Source organism: Hippocampus zosterae, chromosome 2, assembly GCF_025434085.1.
Source record: "Hippocampus zosterae strain Florida chromosome 2, ASM2543408v3, whole genome shotgun sequence".
In the NCBI taxonomy this organism is placed as follows: domain Eukaryota; kingdom Metazoa; phylum Chordata; class Actinopteri; order Syngnathiformes; family Syngnathidae; genus Hippocampus; species Hippocampus zosterae.
The window spans coordinates 10,070,963-10,086,225 of NC_067452.1; the positions used below are offsets into that span (position 1 = coordinate 10,070,963).

Sequence of the window (15,263 nt, forward strand, 5' to 3'; positions counted from 1 at the left end):
GGATCACTGAATGCTTGGAGTTGTGTAAGGTGAACAGGACCCTAAGAGCTTTCGTTGCGAACTCGATGAGGATGTGGAAAACCACACTTGAAGCCAATGGCAAGCAATTACCCAAGTGTCCATCAAATGTGGCATATACCAAGGTGATGCACTCTCCCCACTGCTGTTCTGCATAGGACTGAACCCCCTAAGCCAAGTAATCACCAAGACAGGCTATGGATACCGCCTCAGAAATGGAGCTACAATCAGTCACCTCCTCTACATGGATGACATAAAGCTGTATGCTAAGAGCGAAAGGGACATAGATTCCCTGATCCACACAACCAGGATCTACAGCAGCGACATCGGGATGTCATTCGGGCTTGAAAAATGTAGTCGGATGGTGACTAAGAGAGGAAAGGTAGTCCGCACTGAAGGGGTCTCACTCCCTGAAGGAACAATAGCAGACATTGAGGACAGCTACAAGTACCTTGGTATACCACAAGCCAATGGCAACCTCGAACTGGCAACAAGGAAAGCGGCTACGGTGGTACGGGATGTACCACCGGACCATAACTGAAGTGGCTGATCTCAAAAAGTCCTATCAGTGGCTAGAGAGGGCTGGCCTGAAGGACAGCACAGAGGCACTCATCCTGGCTGCTCAGGAGCAGGCCTTGAGCACCAGAGCCATCGAGGCCCAGATATACCACACCAGACAAGACCCAAGGTGTAGGTTGTGCAAAGAGGCACCTGAGACGATCCAACACATAACTGCAGGGTGTAAGACGCTGGCAGGGAAAGCCTATATGGAACGCCATAACCAGGTGGCTGGCATAGTCTACCGAAACATCTGTGCGGAGTATGGACTGGAGATCAGCCACTTCAGTTATGGTCTGGTGGTACATCCCGTGTAGGGGCTTGTCCTCCCATGATGGTCCCTCTTCCAGCTCCTCATCCTCTGTTCCCCATTGTTTGAGACATTCTCTGAGTACGTCATCCATTGGAGCCTTCTCCTTGATGTATTCATGGAGCTTGGATGTTTCATCCTGGACAGTGGCTCTCACACTCACTAGTCCCCAGCCTCCTTCCTTTGGGCTTGCATACAGTCTCAGGGTGCTGGATTTGGGATGGAACCCTCTATGCATGGTTAGGAGCTTTCGGGTCTTAACGTCCGTGGTCTGAATCTCTTCCTTTGGCCACCTTATTATTCCTGCAGGGTATTTGATCACTGGCGGGGCATAGCTGTTTATTGCCCGGGTCATATTCATGCCATTGAGCTGGCTTCTTAGGACTTGCATCACTTGCTGGAGGTATTTGGCCGTAGCCGCTTTCCTTGTTGCCAGTTCGAGGTTGCCATTGGCTTGTGGTATACCGAGGTACTTGTATCTGTCCTCAATGTCTGCTATTGTTCCTTCAGGGAGTGAGACCCCTTCCGTGTGGACTACCTTTCCTCTCTTAGTCACCATCCGACTCCATTTCTCAAGCCCGAATGACATCCCGATGTCGCTGCCGTAGATCCTGGATGTGTGGATCAGGCAGAATCCTCGCATCAGGCAGAATCAATCCCCGTGCCTCCAGAATCATCACTTTTCAGGAGATCCCAAAAACCTCAACCTTTAACAGTGAATCATCAAAGAGAGCAAGTTGTTTTGAAGACTTAGGATTGATCAATATTTTGTAAAAAATAAATACAATACTAATACCGATATACCGAAATAATATGTGTGAGCTTTTGAAAGAAGTACTCAGGATTTTGAGAAAGAAAATGGCCTTGTCCGGGCAATGGTGGTGTTTTGCCGTGTGTACACATTGCACATACAGATTTGCACATTTAAATTCTGATTTGAAAAATGTACCAAAGCGACTGAGAAAAACTGTAAACCAGATTGTAAATCTTGAAGACGTTCCCTGGAATTGATGTAAAAAAAACTGGTCCTCTCTGACTCATAATATAATTTATTGCAAAGTAGTAATTGTATTAAGGCAACCGATGTGTCAACAGCCTCTTTGCCTTCATGGCACCAGCCCGACCCCAAACTAAAACGACTCAGACTTAAATTAAGTGATGGGGTTTGGAAGTGAAACCAACCATTTCAAATCCATATCTGGTAATCATTTGGCATATATAAATCATAGCATGTGTTCATAAACCCTGTAAGGCTTGGACAGACTGCTGCACGAAAAGCCACTAATCCACACAGTTTAGATCACTGGGGCTCGAATTCCAACACCAATAGCGGCTACACAAAATATCAACTCACTCACCATTTTATAGTCACAAATAGTTTTCAGATTACTGTGTGTACCATAACTAGCAGAAGCAATTGAAGAGAGCTGTTGATTCCAGCCCAGCGTCTTTAATGTTATCAAAACCATCAATGTGGTCTCTTGCCTTTCCAATGACACCGACATGTCGTTACATACTAAAGAAGTACAGGCACATTTAAGCTCTGAATCAAACTTTCTTTCGTCATAATAGTATTCACAACAAAACAAAAAAGATGCTTGTTGCTGGAGGTCACGATAGTCTTGTGGTCAGGTCCATAAATATTGGATGACCGACATAATTCTCATCCTTTTTCAACTGCAGACTTTCAGCTGGAATTTGAGAGAATTAAAAAAAAAACTGGGTGAACAGTTTAGGAATTAGAACTTTCTTATATACGTACATATGTATCTTCCACTTTTTCAGGGACCAAATGTAACGGTGCAAATAAACCCTCCCAAATCAAACTGCACTTTTGAATCATTTGCAGTTAATTGCAGACGGTGTTGTGGAACGAATCAACGACATCATTTTTGCTTGTTGTGGATTCGGAGCCTCAGATGTAGTCCAAACTTTGCGGACGGCTGCTGAAAAATGACATTCAAGCAGGCGCCTGGTCCACAAACCTCAGCCGCAAGACCCGTCCAGACATGGCTGTATCCTTTCGTGTAATAAGAGAGGGCAATCAATACTGTCACATCGAAACATTGGAGCGAAGAACGTGACTAAAGTGAAATTGACAGACAGGTGGGAGAGTAACAGGTTTAAAGTTAATTTACGCTCCCTCTCTCTCATATTGCCTCGAGAAGACTCTCATCTTGCTGAGCTCCGTACACACTGACGCACACACACACATACGCTCACGCACACATTTTAGAGGTCATTTTAAAGGCATAGTTTTGGCCAATCAACCTAAAGTTGTGTAGCCATAGTTGTGGCTGCCTTATTGAGAGTGACATTGATGCGATTACGACAGACAAAGCAGATTAAGAACGACGTGCCACTCCCTCCCTTTCTCTATCTGCCTCTTTCGCTCACCTACTCTGTGACGATGGAGCCACATGTCATGCACACACACGCGCACGCGCACACATTCTCACCCAACACCTCAACTTTACTCACAGTTGTCAAGGCTCCGAACAAAACACTCAGTCGGTCAGAGCTTCATCGAACACAGCCACCTGTAGTGCTCTGCAAAAATTTTGGAACAACCCACTTTGATGTGATGATGAAAAACAATATCAATTAAGTTTTCATTTGCAAGTAAAAAAATAAAAATCATCTAATTTGTGGTTTGGACCTCGAAAAACTCTGCGTCAGGTCATTTGTATCACAAGGCACTGTTGTGATCATAAATGATTTCCAGTAGTTGATTGAAAGTTTTGTCCGGAGACACCGGCAACAAAGAAAATAATGTTCGATCAAGTTCATAACCGCCACGCATGCAAGGATTCCACCACCCTGTTTTCTGACTTCCTCACGGGACGTTCCGCGTGACTTCCGTTTGATTTCCTCCTGCTGCATCTTAACAGTTGCCGGGTGACTGTGAAGATGCTTTCTGGGAGTCTGACACAGGATGTGGCAACCTTTGTGCACCTCAAGTTCTGGCAGCGACAGTGCGCCTTCGCATCCTTGTGCTATAATTGCTACGAGTATGAAACATTTTTGAAATCAAACATTTTTTGCTTCACACACGCTTGCTATTCCCATGGGCTCACCACCCATGAGAGGGGCCAAAGGGGTCGGGTGCAATGTGAGCTGGGCGGCAGCCAAAGGCGGGGACCCTGGCGGTCCGATCCTCGGCTGCAGAAGCTAGCTCTTGGGACATGGAATGTCACCTCTCTGGCAGGGAAGGAGCCCGAGCTGGTATGTGAGGCAGAGAATTTCCGACTGGATATAGTCGGACTTGCCTCCACACACAGCCTGGGTTCTGGTACCAGTTCTCTCGAGAGGGGTTGGACTCTCTTCCACTCTGGAGTTGCTCACGGTGAGAGGCGCAGAGCAGGTGTGGGCATACTCATTGCCCCCCGGCTCAGTGCCTGTACATTGGGGTTCACACCGGTAGACGAGAGGGTTGCCTCCCTCCGCCTTCGGGTGGGTGGACGGGTCCTGACTGTTGTTTGTGCATACGCACCAAACAGCAGCGCAGCATACCCACCCTTTTTGGAGTCCTTGGAGGGTGTGCTGGAGAGTACTCCTGCTGGGGACTCCATGGTTCTGCTGGGGGACTTCAATGCTCACGTGGGCAATGACAGTGATACCTGGAGGGGCGTGATTGGGAGGAACGGCCCCCCCGATCAAAACCCGAGTGGTGTTTTGTTATTGGACTTCTGTGCTCGTCACGGATTGTCCATAACGAACACCTTGTTCAAACATAAGGGTGTCCATATGTGCACTTGGCACCAGGACACCCTAGGCCGCAGTTCGATGATCGACTTTGTAGTTGTATCATCGGATTTGCGGCCGCATGTTCTGGACACTCGTGTGAAGAGAGGGGCGGAGCTGTCAACTGATCACCACCTGGTGGTGAGTAGGCTCCGATGGTGGGGGAAGATGCCGGTCCGTCCTGGCAGACCCAAACGTATAGTGAGGGTTTGTTGGGAGCGTCTGGCGGAATCCCCTGTCAGAAGGAGTTTCAACTCCCACCTCCGACAGAGCTTTTCCCATGTTCCGGGGTAGGCGGGGGACATTGAGCCCGAGTGGACCATGTTCCGTGCCTCTATTGTTGAGGCGGCCAATCTGAGTTGTGGCCGTAAGGTGGTTGGTGCCTGTCGTGGCGGCAATCCCCGTACTCGCTGATGGACACCAGCAGTAAGGGATGCCGTCAAGCTGAAGGTGTCCTATCGAGCCTTTATGGCCTGTGGGACCCCAGAGGCAGCTGACGGGTATCGACTGGCCAAGCGGACCGCGGCTTCGGAGGTCGCCGAGGCAAAAACCCGAGCGTGGGAAGAGTTCGGTGAGGCCATGGAAGCCGACTTCCGGACGGCTTCGAGGAAATTCTGGTCCACCATCCGACGTCTCAGGAGGGGGAAGCAGTGCACCACTAACACTGTGTACAGTGGGGATGGGGCACTGCTGACTTCGACTCAGGACGTTGTGAACCGGTGGGCAGGGTACTTCGAAGACCTCCTCAACTCCACCAACACGCCTTCCTTGGAGGAAGCAGAGCCTGGGGACTCTGAGGTGGGCTCTCCTATCTCTGTGGTTGAAGTCACCGATGTTGTTAAAAAGCTCCTCGGTGGCAAGGCCCCAGGGGTGGATGAGATCCGCCCGGAGTTCCTCAAGGCTCTGGATGTTGTGGGGCTGTCCTGGTTGACACGCCTCTGCAACATCGCGTGGTCAACAGGGAGAGTGCCTCTGGATTGGCAGACCGGGGTGGTAGTCCCTCTTTTTAAAAAGGGGGACCGGAGGGTGTGTTCCAACTACAGAGGGATCACACTCCTCAGCCTCCCTGGTAAGGTCTATTCAGCGGTGCTGGAGAGGAGGGTCCGTCAGGAAGTCGAGCCTCAGATTGAGGAGGAGCAGTGTGGTTTTCGTCCCGGCCGTGGAACAGTGGACCAGCTCTACACCCTTAGCAGGGTCCTTGAGGGTATGTGGGAATTCGCCCAACCAGTCTACATGTGTTTTGTGGACTTGGAGAAGGCGTTTGACCGTGTCCCTCGGGGAGTTCTGTGGGGGGTGCTTCGTGGGTATGGGGTACCGAACCCCCTGATACGGGCTGTTCGGTCACTATACCACCGATGTCAGAGTTTGGTTCGCATTGCCGGCAGTAAGTCGGAATCGTTTCCAGTGGGGGTAGGACTCCGCCAAGGCTGCCCTTTGTCGCTGATTCTGTTCATAACCTTTATGGACAGAATTTCTAGGCGCTGCCGAAGCGTTGAGGGGGTCCGTTTTGGGGGCCTCAGTATTACATCCCTGCTTTTTGCAGATGATGTGGTGCTGTTGGCTCCTTCAAACGGGGCTCTCCAACTCTCACTGGAGCGTTTCGCAGCCGAGTGTGAAGCGGTTGGGATGAAAATCAGCACCTCCAAATCTGAAACCATGGTCCTCAGTCGGAAAAGGGTGGAGTGCCCCCTCCGGGTCGGGGAGGAGATCTTACCCCAAGTGGAGTAGTTCAAGTATCTTGGGGTCTTGTTCACGAGTGGGGGTAGGAGGGAGCGGGAGATCGACAGGCGGATCGGTGCAGCGTCTGCTGTGATGCGGACGTTGTATCGGTCTGTCGTGGTGAAGAAGGAGCTGAGCCAAAGGGCGAAGCTCTCAATTTACCGGTCAATCTACGTCCCAACCCTCACCTATGGTCACGAGCTATGGGTCGTGACCGAAAGAACGAGATCCCGGATACAAGCGGCTGAAATGAGTTTTCTCCGCAGGGTGTCCGGGCTCTCCCTTAGAGATAAGGTGAGAAGCTCAGTCATCCGGGAGGGGCTCAGAGTCGAGCCGCTTCTCCTCCACATCAAGAGGAGCCAGATGAGGTGGCTTGGGCATCTGATTCAGATGCCTCCTGAGCGCCTCCCCGGTGAGGTGTTCCGGTCTTGTCCCACCGGGAGGAGACCCCGAGGAAGACCCAGGACACGCTGGAGAGACTATGTCACCCAGCTTGCCTGGGAACGACTCGGGATCCCCCGGGGAGAGCTGGAAGAAGTAGCTAGGGAGAGGGAAGTCTGGGCTTCCCTGCTAAAGCTGTTGCCCCCGCGACCCGGCCCCGGATAAGCGGTAGATGATGGATGGATGGACACGCTTGCTATGCCCTGTCTCCGCAGGCCCTGTAGACAGATGGCGAAAGACTGCAAATACCACCTGTTGATACCTCACCCGAGGGAAAGGGTTCGGGTTTAGAGCAACTTGTTTGTTTATAGAGTAGCATGATTTCTCGGTGGGAGTTTTTGTCCCCTTGAAGAAGAACAGAAAATGTGGTTACTGTTAATGTGGGGAAATGCACTTGTTGCATCTTGCTGTTTTATTGCAGCTTAGTAGCTTGAGTAGTTCTCCATTCTTATACTTCAGGTTACGCATGTACTGACTTTCTTTGTTTCTTTGTCATAAATACATATCCAAGCCTTACATATATATATATATATATATATATATATATATATATATATATATATATATATATATATATATATATATATATATATATATATATATATATATATATATATATATATGTTCATTCTGTATAAACGTTACAGACTGCTACTGTAGTAGTACTGTAGTACCGGATACAGTGCAATAGGTCTGAATTATGTGTATGTGTGTGTGTGTTGGGGTTAAAATGTATTGCTGGCTATGATCTAAGAAGTGTTCATCTAATTTCTGAGCATTCTATTCCCAACCCCCAACAAAAAAAATGTATAGGTGGCTAGATTATCTTAATAAAGTCCACGATTCACCACTTTGACCAGCACAGCCCTTCACGTGCATCTTGCATTCATTTTCACCAGCGAGGGGAGATGGAGGTCAACATGTTCTTTTACGCTTGCACAGGTTTTCATGTGCATGAGATCAGAAGTCAATGTGAGCCAAGCAATATGTATTTGGAAGGGAACACGGTCCTTTTGGAGTGACTTATTGATCCCATGGTGATTGACCTCTGATCCCTGACTCTTTTAGCTGGCCCTCAGGGACCGAACTAATATACGCCATCAGCCCAGTCCAATCTAATTGCTGCTGCACATAATACCACTAAGTGCTATTAACTTGCCATCAGCTTATAGACTCGTTTGCGTCAACACGTACACAGATGCACGCGATACTGTAGTCGACTGATGTATGACTCTGAGATAAATATCAACTTGTTCTCCAGGCTGAGCTTTGCCAGATACAGCTTTTGCACAGAGGGCAAAGTAGATAAATGTTGACACCCGACCAATTATTCAGCTACACATTCCTTGAGGTTAAACACCTCAGTCATACATCACAATCTCCCAGCACAACATAGCTCCAAACGCGCTTTCATTGATTTGTCATAAGGTAAGACAGAACCGATTGTTGGCATCGCCAGGGTGATTTTTGTACTCACCCTAAATATCTAATGTGTGTTTTTATAGCCAAATTCCAAGACAGTAATCTCTCCCAATGTTTTCAAGTGTCCCTATTAGAGCTTGCGTCAATGGAGTGCTTTTAGTTGGCCTTGAGGGACGAACTAGAAGGACCCCATTTTGTATCTCCTCAGTTGTCCATCTGCAACTGGTCAAGACAGAATGATTGACCATGAATGTATTCTGTGTTGTGCTGGGTTTATTTTGTACAAGCGCACACGCACACAAACACGAACGCACGTGCACAAGTTGCTGTTGAGGGTGAGCGTTGAGAGAATTAGAAATGCGTGTGTATGTAGCGTACGGCCGTGCATGTGAGCTCTCTTTCATCCTGGCCTATCCCCGGGGACAGGCGTCATAGTGGGCATGCACCCGGTCCAGACCCTCTTTGATCGTTTTCCCTAATTGGTCTGAGTCACTGTCTCGTGAGAAAACTAATTAAAACAAGGTGTGGAAGGAGGAAGTAACCAAATAATTTTGATGGTGTTTTTGTGCGGTCGGCTGCTTGAGGTCCCTTGTCGTATTCATATGAGAGCACATCTCACAGAAGCTGCATTTGTTTTGCAAAATAGGACTTGCGTTCTTATGGAAATAATTGTTTCTGATATAATTCAGACTGAGCTGTGTTTTGTACTTGTGTTCTGTTTTTGGTTGGTTTGTTTTATATCTGAAAGTAGTGCTTTTGTGGTGTGTGTACTTGCGTTTGCGTTTATCCTTAGCTGCTACTGCCTCTGTTTCTCTTTATACAGTAATGCTCTAGCACCAGTACTGTACCGTCTTATGGCTTTTTCCCTACATCTGAGTGAGGAGTGTTGGTGCTGCACCTGTTTGCCGTGACATCCTGTTCAATTTGTTCTCTTCTCCTTCTACATCTTGCCCTCCCTCATTTCCCTTTTCCATCACTGGCCATCTCCATTTACTTATTGAGCTGTTCTGTCATTGATCTGTCCATCGACTGGCCCTCTGATCCATCCTCCATCTGTCTACCACTGACAGACTTTTAATTGATGAGGGAGCAGGTCAAATTAAGCAATTAGGCCAAGTGGCGGAAAAAGAGACAGAGCGGCATGTCTTTTTCAGGTAGACAGGGCATGCGGCGGGGAAAGAGGAGGAAGAGGAGGGTGGAGTAAAAAGGGGGGAGTGAGGATGCTGTGAAGGATAATGAATGCGGGAGGCATAGGCAGATGCAGAGTGTTTACGCTTTTTCATTTTGGAATTTGAATGAATTTTTCATAGCTATTCATAAAATATCCATCAATATTTCACCTGGGGAGAGTGAAGAAGAAAGAGAGGGAGAGGTGGAACCTTACGGGATGAATTGTCATGAAAGTCCATTGAAGCAAACCAAGTCGGTGAAGAAGAAGAAGAAGAAGAAGGAGAAAGCGGGAGAATGGATGTTTATGTGGAGGAGACAAACAGCTCACAGTAAATCAGGATAGCAGATCCGCATCCTGCAGCAGGCAGCAGGATGAGGAAAAGGGTGGGGGTGGGGGGGGGGGAGTCGTTGAACACCTTCATGTTTGGGTGAGAATAAGAGCAACGGCTGGCCTGCTATCAGTTGCAAGTTGTGGGTTTTTGCCTGAAACATTGTTTTCAGTCAACGCCATCTACCACCTCCCAAGTAACAGAAGGAGTGGGCTTGTGTTCATTTCCGCTTTGTCAACCTCCCTTATGGGGAAAAAAAGAACAGTTTGATCCTTGCCATTAACATAAAGCCCACCCTGACACTCATAATGCCATTTATGGTGTTGTACTTTTTTCTTCCTTTCACAAGAGTCAAAATGTGTTTGAAATACAAAATCAACTAGTGAATTCCTATTTTAAATTCCTGCTTAAAGATGAGAGCTGATCATATGCCAGTGATAAGTGACTAGGCCTGGCCTCTGTCCTTGCCAGATGGCACTACAAAATCTACCTCTGGCAGGTAACATGTGGTGTCATTTACATCAATTTATGCCAGCCAGCGGGTCACTCATCTGTCTACGGGTAGTCAATTTAATATCTAATTAAATGGAGAGCATTTTGAATAATGTAGAAGTATTGACTGTTTGGGTCGACTGGTTGGGAGGGATCAAGCCTGCGTCGAAATCAGCGCTGCGGCAGTTGGGGGGCTGATTCGAGTAGCTTGATATTGGTCCAACTGAGTAAACATGGTTTGGTGGCCTCAGTATTGCATCTCTTTTTGTAGATGATGTGAGGCTTTTGGCGTTTACAAGCCGGGATCTCCAACTCTCACTGGAGCGGTTAGCAGCTGAGTATGAAGCGATTGGGGTCTCTACGGGTCAGTGTTGAGATCTTACCCCAAGTGGATGAGTCTAAGTATGTTGTGGTCTTGTTCACCAGAAAGGGCAGGCTGAAGAAGGAGATTGACAGGCGGATCGGTGCAGCATCTGCTGTGATACGGGACTTTGTATTGGTCCGTCACGGTGAAGAAGTTGCTGAGCCAAAAGGCAAAGCTCTGGATTTACGTGTCGATCTACGTTCCTACCATCACCTGTGGTCACGAGCTGTGGGTCAAGATCGAAAGAATGAGATCCCAGATACAAGTGGTCAAAATGAGTTTCCTCCGCAGGGTGTCTGGGGATAAGGGATAAGAACAGAAACTCAATCATCCGGGAGTTCTCTCCACTTCAAGAGGAGCCAGATGAGGCTTAGGCATCTGATTAGGATGCTCCCTGGATGCCATCCTGGTGAGGTGTTCCGGGCATTTGTCCCACCGGCATGAGGCCCGGGGATGACCCAGGAGACGCTGGGGAGTCAATGTCTGCCGGTTGGCCAGGGAGCGGCTTCGGATCCCCTGGGAAGAGCTGGAAGTGGCTGGGGGGAGGGAAGTCCCTGCTAATGCTGTTGCCCCGCAACCTGACCCCGGTGAAGCGGTAGAGAATGGATGGTTCCTAAAATGCCTCGCTGTCATGCCACTCATAGTTATTTATTTTTCTATATTGTTTCACAAAAATTATGAATGATAAGCCGTAGTGGTATTCAAAGGTGCATTATGTCATTGGTCCGCACTGAATGCCCGGGTCCCAAATGCACCACCCGCCACCGGTATAAACTGTACTTTGTAGAGCACTCATTAATCCAAGCCCAGACTTCAGATATCAACCTAACCGGCAGACAGCTGTCCAGTGCTGTCATAAAAGAGGCCACATACATTTTGTTTTCTCCAGTGTTTTAATTTCGGAACTTCAATTGCTCCTTTGATCATCAAGGTTAACAGCATGTTGATACATCTCGATATTAATGTAACAGTTTATTTGAAAACACACTGAAAATGAGTATGATGATGACCCGTTGAGCTAAAATGAAGGAAGCAAGCAAAAGATGAGAAAACGTTCAACAAATGGTGTCATGAAGTTTTCAGTGGAAGGTGAGAGTTATTATTAGCTGTGATATTGTGATCAAATGTCAGACACTATTTTCGGTTAATGCAAATGAAAACAAAATGCAGGTGGGTTACAACTGCACTGCAAAATGAAGTGAATATGAAAGTTACATACCTTTTCCAATCTTAATTAATGCCAAATGTTGCCAAAGCATTTTGACACTTAGTGCAAACCTTTTCACCAAATCCCTCACTTCCTGCGTTTAATTACAGAATGTGTGAAACAATGAATGGTGAGCATTTTGCCGACGACAGGTGCTAAAAAACACACTTGCTATGTGTTTGTAAGCAAGATGACAACTCCACAAGTACAATTTTCATTCCCAGTGCGAGTTTCAATAAAGTGCCATCTAACTGTGTGTATGGGTACAGTTTTTTATTGCAATGATTAACAGAGATTATCGCCATGCTGGTGTTGTATTCATGAATGAAATACGATGACATCCAGCACACATCGGAGTGTCAAATGTGTCTCCCTGCTCCTCGATCATACACCCCAAAATTGCATTTGATCACCTGTGCTGTACAATAGACCTCCTTGTAGCTGCCCTACTCTTTGTCACCTATTCTGAGATGCGCTAGGGCAGGGCTGTCAAACTCAGGTCCTGGAGGGCCGCTGTCCTGCATGTTTTCCAAGTCTCCCTGTTGCAACACACCTGATTCAAATGATCAGATCATTAGCAAGCTCTGCGCAAGCCTGACATTGAACCTGTTCATTTGAATCAGGTGTGTTGCAACAGGGAGAGTTGGAAAACATGCAGGACAGCGACCCTCCAGGACCTGAGTTTGACACCTAGGGGATACGTAAGTAACTGCAAGTGAGGTGTAGTGCTTTTACTTGAGTCACAAACACGCTGAATTAGAGCTTTGCCCCGGCACAAAAATATAGATGTGCCCTTTTTTACGCCAGCGCAGACTACCTTCTGTCACGAAATTGTTGGATGAGCTGGGGGCGAGGCAACTGTGCGCCAGAACCCCCAGAGAGGATGCAACACGGCCCCAAACACACTGGATTTCTGCTGGCATGAAAATGAATTAACGCACAGCGCACGGGCGTCAGTCTACCAAAATAGGGCCCCACATGCCCATTTGTAGTGCCAGTGCCAATTCTTAACTCTGTTTCAAAGTAACCGTAACCACAGATTTGTTTCAGTTTATTTGGCCTCACGGTGGTTTGAGCACCGAAATGCTGTTTTGATTGCAGTGAAACCACAGATGTATACAACAGATAGATGATAAAAGATGACAGCAGTTTATTGCCCGCGTGTAACAACAGAACAGCAACAGAATGGCTTGTAGGTCTTACGGCATAATGGGGTTTCTTTAAATAGATATGAGTTCTTGATGTTGGAAAATGATGAGACGAGACCCAAGAACAGTAAATACTCTGTAGTGTCTGAAGCACACATGAGAAAAACACCTTCAAAAGAAATCTGACTTGTATAGACGCAACAAGGTCAAATAAATACTTAAATCTTTCATATTCATTTAATTATAAGTATTAAAAATAAATGAGAGGCTGAATCAGTCGCCATGTGTACAATAGGCCTTGAGATACAAGTGACCTGACTTGCAAGTTGCTCAAAATATGAGCTGCTTTTCAGTCAATGTTTTGGCTTTAATTTACTTGGGTTTGCAGCACTTTTCAAATAACGAACAACGCGTCCAAAATTACCTTCGAGCTGTTTATTGTTAGACCCACTTGAAATTTGCTCTCAAGTTGAACATGAAACAGAGAAAATTACAGATTGTGCACTTAAAACCGCATAGATTTGCTTCAGAATTCTCACTTTAAAGTCAGAATTCTGAGATTAAAGTGAGAATCTTGCCAACCTTTTGTTTTTCTTCATTGTCCCTAATCCTCTTTCTGTTTAATGCTGCAAAGGAGCAAAAATAGCACAGACCAGACAAGTCTCAAACAACCCCCAAGTTACTGTGGGAAGAAAAAAAAAATCAAGCAAGTCAAGTCGGGTCACCACCAAATTTCAAGCAAGTCTTGTCAAGTCATTACTTGGTTTAAGCAAGTCGTAAGTCAAGCCATAAAATCTTGCTTATAAGCATCCTCTTCAAAACCCAGACAAGCCAGCACTTACTCTGATTTGTACTAGCTACACAAACGTAGCAAAGTGCAGGTTTCAAAAAGAATCTTTCAAAAATTCTCATCGAAGGCAGGTTTGAGTTTACTCCTGTGTCATGATGGTGTCTGAGGTCAAAAGATGGCTCAATATTCTTAAATCACTATGATAACAGTACACATATGCATCCCATGGTCAATATTCATTGGGACACGCTAAATCTAACATGTCATTAAATGAAATGATCTCATCAGTAAGTAAAGTAACAAACATCGCACAATTGTACCTCACGAGATGACCAATTCATGAAATCCAGTTCATTCACAGTTGCACACTGTATGCAAATAACTGTGTTGGGAGTGTTTTGTTCATGTGCTTTGTGTTTTGAGGCAGAACATGTGACTGATGGGCATATGGCGAACATGGTGCTGTGACACAGCTGACTGCCTCTGACATGACACACATTACTTGGCTTGGGGCAAGTGGATAGTCCCTCATTCCTTCCAGTAAGTGTCTACGTGTTTGTTGCTTTGTTTGTCTTGTTTCTTTTCTATAAATGTGGATTAGGCCGAATGAATCAGGATTAGTCGGACCTCCGCGCTCCTCTTCGCCGACAACCCCTAACATATTCAGTCCCTCTCGCTCTGTCTCACCCCCACCCCACCCCCACCCTTACCGCACCCATCCCACCGGCTCTCTCCAGATGTGTTAATCAGTACTCCCTGTTAACACATGACTCACCCCATATGTCCTCCGCAGCATACCGCCTCCACTTGGGAGCTCAGATTGGGAATATGCGTGCATTTGCTCACATGAGCAAGTGCAATTTTGATGTCTTTTCTTGTTGTATTCTCTCTATTCTTATGGGCTTGTGTGTGTGTGTGTGCACGGTCGAAAATCCGCCAGGCCTCCTCTGGCTTTCTCCAAAGGGTGGCTGCTGTCTGCTCAAATCAACCTCCTCTCCCCATGAGTGAGCACACTAATCCATTTGAGTATCTGAGCACATGTTTGTGTGAGTGTGCATCAGCGTGTCTTCACCGGTTCGCCTGTGTGCTTGTGCATGTGTACGTAAGCATGCTAATCCAGGGGAGGGGCCAGCCTAACACTCCATGAAAACACTCCATTCAACAGCAATTACAGGCAGGGGCCTTGGGCCCTGCACTACACTTCCACTGGGAGAGGGAGACAAAGGGGGGTGGAGGCAAGGAAGATATGAGGCTTCCAAAGGGACCAGGGGCGGGATTCTTCTGTATGGGCGACAACTGTGCTCTTCATACTGTGCAAATACACATTCAAACGTTTGTGGGATGATTCATTTCGCATGGTTGTTTTATTTTGGTACATGAATGCAGGATCCATCATCAATCCCAAATGGCGACATTCTTCAAAGAGATATTATAGCAGAATCAGTGGGACATAGTCGCGGTTGTGACTTAGCAGGCTGAAGACGGTCTCGCTGTGGAACTTGACATCATTCTTCCATTAGTGTATGCAGACAGACTGGATTCATCTCTGCC

At 46.9% G+C, this 15,263-nt stretch overlaps 1 protein-coding gene across 1 annotated transcript in view; it reads left to right on the top strand.

Moving 5' to 3' along the window:
• The first annotated feature begins 117 nt into the window (after positions 1 to 117).
• Positions 118 to 15,263, top strand: part of LOC127594953 (uncharacterized) — a 352,607-nt gene continuing 337,461 nt past the window's right edge. Inside the window, exon 1 of the mRNA XM_052056685.1 lies at positions 118 to 529. The gene's annotated coding sequence lies outside the window, so the exon portion shown is untranslated. The remainder of the gene's footprint in view (positions 530 to 15,263) is intronic.